The sequence below is a fragment of the Anopheles moucheti genome (assembly GCF_943734755.1).
Source record: "Anopheles moucheti chromosome X unlocalized genomic scaffold, idAnoMoucSN_F20_07 X_unloc_2, whole genome shotgun sequence".
NCBI lineage: Eukaryota > Metazoa > Arthropoda > Insecta > Diptera > Culicidae > Anopheles > Anopheles moucheti.
In genome coordinates, this window is record NW_026453526.1 from 957,501 (window position 1) to 962,500 (window position 5,000).

Below are 5,000 nucleotides of genomic sequence, written 5' to 3' on the forward strand. Positions count from 1 at the left end.
ATGCGCTAGGTGCATCTCTCACAACTTAAGTTCCCCGGACAGCGTAACCGTGCACCTCTCGGTTCCTTCGAAGCCGTCCAGGGTGGACAAGGATGACCATTGGTCTTCCTTCCCATTGATCGACGCGCGATGTGGGCGGCATCGGCGCGATCTTGCACAACTTTCGTTCTCTTGATTAGGTTCTCTCTCGCTCGAGGCCAGTGTTTAAATATGTTCTAGTGGGTCTTTACCTTCGCCCATGTGTCACACACTTTACGCGTTCGATGGCTGCCATTGGGAGTGTGCGCACAGGTACGAAGGCCACTGGCCTACGGTCGCGCACGCTCAATATCGTAGTATAGACACACCTCTCTCGCGGGTCTAATTGGCGTGCGCGGCCCCCAAAAGGTAACATAGCAGTTTGTTCTGCTGATACCGTGTTTCTCTATCTCTCTAACCAACTCACACAACAACATATATGTATTGATCGGTAATGATCCTTCCGCAGGTTCACCTACGGAAACCTTGTTACGACTTTTACTTCCTCTAAATCATCAAGTTCGGTCAACTTCGGCCATGCCAGCTGCAGCTCACGAAGGAACCGCGGAAGGTGTGCCTCCAGAGACCTCACTAAATAATCCATCGGTAGTAGCGACGGGCGGTGTGTACAAAGGGCAGGGACGTAATCAGCGCTAGCTAATGACTAGCACTTACTAGAAATTCCAGGTTCATGGGGACCGTTGCAGTCCCCAATCCCAACTAAATGAGCATTTGGGTGATTTCCCGTTCCTCTCGGAATGGGGGCGCCAATTGGCGAGAACACGCTGCTGCTCACATTGTAGCACGCGTGCAGCCCAGAACATCTAAGGGCATCACGGACCTGTTATCGCTCATTCTCACCTTGCTAAACACAAGTTGTCCCGCTAAGCAGGGCAAACGTGGCCGACGACCGCCCGTGAAGGGGCCGCCGGCCTTGACGTCAGGTGCGCCCGGAGGTGCACTGCTGACAGCGTTCTAGTTAGCTTGTTTGAGTCGCGTTCGTTATCGGAATTAACCAGACAAATCATTCCACGAACTAAGAACGGCCATGCACCACTACCCTTAAATTTGAGAAAGAGCTCTCAATCTGTCTTACCTCGATAAGTTCGGACCTGGTAAATTTTCCCGTGTTGAGTCAAATTAAGCCGCAAGCTCCACTTCGTTTTTTTTTTTTAAACAATTGCAGGTTTTATTGTTCATAAACATTATGTTCTAACAAACAATAGCATAAACCCACGCTCTTGACGCACGACGTCGCCCGCCAGGGATTTGTCATGCGTCATTACGAACCCTTTCGGATGTCTCTTCCCTATTTCTTTATTAAATTGAATCGTATCTTAACCGCATATTAAAGGCGTACGCTTGCTTAGTCCGCGTGACTCACTCATTCTTTCCCCTCTCGGAGATCTCAAGAAGTCAACCCGACATCTATCGATCTGACCATTCCGCCTCGCTGGCGGCAGCCTCCTCCGCGGGTGTCCATCGTCGGCCTGCAGCCAAAGCACGACGGCGCCTTTCGTTTTCGCGTCTGTTCCGCCGAGACCTTATCAGGTCCGCCTCCGTAGGCGCGGTCCGACGGCGGCGCGTCGTCGAGGGTCCCTCAGCCTGGACCCGAGCTCGCCATGCGCGCTGCATGAATAGACGCCGCTCATGGCGAATTCTAACCGTTTCAGGGGAAGGTGGTCCCCCTCTGCTACGCCTAGGTATGGGAGGAGGAGCTAGGCCCGCTCGCTCCGCCTCTACTGCCGTCCGCAGTATCTCGTCATCTCGGGCGGCCAGTGCTGCTGCGACGTCCGCAGCCAGTCGCACTCGCGCCCGATCCTCCGCTCTGCCGCGAAGCCGTCGGTTGCGGGCAGATCGCTGACGCGCTGCTCGCGACTCGTTCACGCGCCGCGTGATGTCTTCGATGATGACGTCGTCCATCTCCTCACCGAAGAGTGCGGCCACACTTTCGAGGACCACTTCCTCGTCCTCGGCGAAAGCCGCTTCCGTTCGACCATTGGTGAGCGCTTCCTCATCGCGCCACAGCTGTTGAAGCACTGTGGTGATGGTCTTTGCTGCTTTCTGAATGCGGTCCCACCACTCCGCACTCTCCAGCAGCTTCTCTGCGATGTTGTTAAGCTGGACCGACTCGGGTGTCCCCCAGCCCAGCAGCTCACGTCGGATCTCCTCAAACACGGGGCACTCGAACAAGACGTGGGCCACCGACTCGACCGACCCCACGCACCGTGGACACTCCGGGGACGAAGCGAAGCCGCAGACGTGCAGGTACTCCCGGAAGAATCCGTGTCCGGAGAGCACCTGCGAAAGGTGGAAGTCCACCTTCCCGTGCTTTCGTCCCGTCCACCGGTGCAGGTCGGGAATCATCCCGTGCGCCCACGTCAAGTAGCGGCTGGCCGATGGTGTTGCCGCCGCACGGTCCCAGGCGTCCTGCCATTGCAGCATCGTGGCTGCTCGCTCCGCCGCTCGTACCTCCTTCCTGCTGGCGCCAGGCTCGACCAGCAGCCTGCTATGGCACCTTGCGTCCTCGTTGACGACCAGCCAGTACGGCACCAAACCAGCCATCACCACTGACACCTCGTAGGATACCGAGCGGAACGAACTCGATACCCCACGTGCCAGTGGCTTCTGGACCTGGGCCAGTCGTCTTCGGCACCACTGCATGTCTGTCGCCTTAGCCCAGATGGGCGAGGCGTACCGAATCACCGACTCAGCGACTCCTGCCAGCAACCGCCGCTTGGCCACCTGGGGGCCGCTGTGGTTCCTCATCACCGAGGTAACCACCGCCACCGCACGGAGGGCCTTGTCCGCGGCCGCTTCCACGTGCGGTTTCCACGAGAGTTTCTCGTGGAGTTGTACCCCCAGGTAGCGTATCGATCGCTTTGACGTGCAGACCACTTCGCCGACGCGCACAGGAATTTCCAAACGTCCTCGACGCAGACTCGATATCAGAACCACCTCGGTTTTGTGGGGGGCGAGACTAAGGTGACGTGCCTCGAGCCACCCCATCACCGCGTCGATCGCAGCCTCCGCGACCGTCGCCGACTCCTCGGGTGTGCAGCCCTCGGCCAGGATGGCGATGTCATCGGCAAAGCCGACGATGGTGGCCCCTTCAGGGAGCTGGATCCGCAGAACGCCGTCGTACATAACGTTCCACAGAGTCGGGCCAAGGATTGACCCCTGTGGAACGCCTGCCGTCACCCGACGTGACACCGGGCCGTCGTGGGTGTCGTACACCAGCTCCCTGTCGGTGAAATAGTCGCGGAGCAGGAGTTGCAGCTGCGCTGGAACCTCCTTCTCACGCAGGGCCATCGCTATCGCCTGCCAGCTGGCGGTGTTAAAGGCGTTTCTGACGTCCAACGCCACAACCAGCAGACAGCGCTTATCCCGGTTGTTAGTCCGTCCGTAGGACATCGCGCGCTCGCCTGCTTCCACCACCAGCTGGATCGCCTGCAGGGTGCTCCGCTGCTTCCGGAAACCGAACTGGTTCTCGGCCAGCCGAGGTGCCTCCGGATCCTCCAGGTGCTCGTTGAGTCTGTCCAGCGTAGTCCTCTCGAAGACCTTCGCCGGATTGTCGATCAAGCAGATCGGGCGGCAGGACGAGGCTTCGCCCGGCGGCTTACCCGGCTTAGGCAACAGCACCAGCTTCTGCCTTTTCCATTCGCGTGGTATTTCGCCGGTGTCCAAGCAGCGCTGGTAGACACCAGCGAATGGCTCCGGATACTTCCGGATGGCAGCCGTTACCGCAGCGTTCGGTACTCCATCGAGGCCAGGCGCCTTCCGCGGATGCAGCTCGCTCGCTATCGCCTGGAGCTCCGCGCAGCTGATCGGACGGACCGGAGTGTCCCCTTCCGAAGGCGTGACGTCCGGCCACTCGACCGGGGGATGCTCCGGAAACAGCTCCTCGACGATCCGCTGCAACACCGCTGGATCGCGTTCACGCGCCGTCCAGCTGCCCCGAAACCGAAGAAGCACTTGCCGGAACCACTGTCCCGTCTCATCTGCAGCCAGGGCCTGCAGCCACTCATCGAACTGGCGCTGCTTGCTGGCCTTAATTGCCACCCTTAAGGCAGCACGCGCCTCCTGATGTTCCTCTGAAGCCAGTTCGGCGGACGTCTCGTCGAGGGCCAATAACTGTCGCTCCCGAGCCAACCGGCAGCGCTCGGTCAGCTCCTCGATATCCGGAGTCCACCAATATGTGTTGCAGTTCCTCCTCTGCTGCTGCGACTGCCCAATCCTCGCCATGGTAGCGTCGCAGGCCTCCGTAAGCACCATCCCCAGGCTTGCCGCATCGGTCACCCGATCGGCAAAACGGGTCGCCTCAAGTGCCAGCTCGAAAGTACGGGGGCAAAACTGGCGAGTTCGCCAGCGAGTACCCGCCTCCCGTACTTCGACACCTTCCTGCTGATGAATGCCCCGTCCGGGCCGCTGACCTGTACGATGCTGTTGCCCGACCGCAAACCGAATATAGCGGTGGTCGCTATAGGAGTAGCGGTCTAGCGTCCGCCAGGAGCTGATGTCCTCCGCTGCTCCATCCGATCGGCAGAGCGTTGGACTCGCGAAGGCGACGTCCACTCTGCTGGGCCGAGCCACACCGTTCCCCAGGAATGTCGGCTCCGTGCCGCGGTTGAGGACCTCCAATCCTAGGCTGGTAACCGTCTGAAGGAGCGCCTCACCCTTAAGGTTGGCCCGCTCGCTCCCCCAGGCCCCATGCCACGCGTTGAAGTCACCAGCTATCAGCACGCAAGGGTGGCCTCGCGCAAGTACCTCCAGCCGGTCCATCTGCTGCTCGAACTCCGGGAGGCCGATCGATGGCGGAATATAGCAGCAGATGACAACGATGCCCGCCACCTCGGCAGCTACGATGCCCGGATGCTGCACGCTCCTCACCCGCTGTATGGGAAACCGTTGGCCACTGGTGACGATCGCGGCCTTCAGTGCGTCGTCGGATGCCCAGTTCCCATTGTTGGCCGGCACAGCAT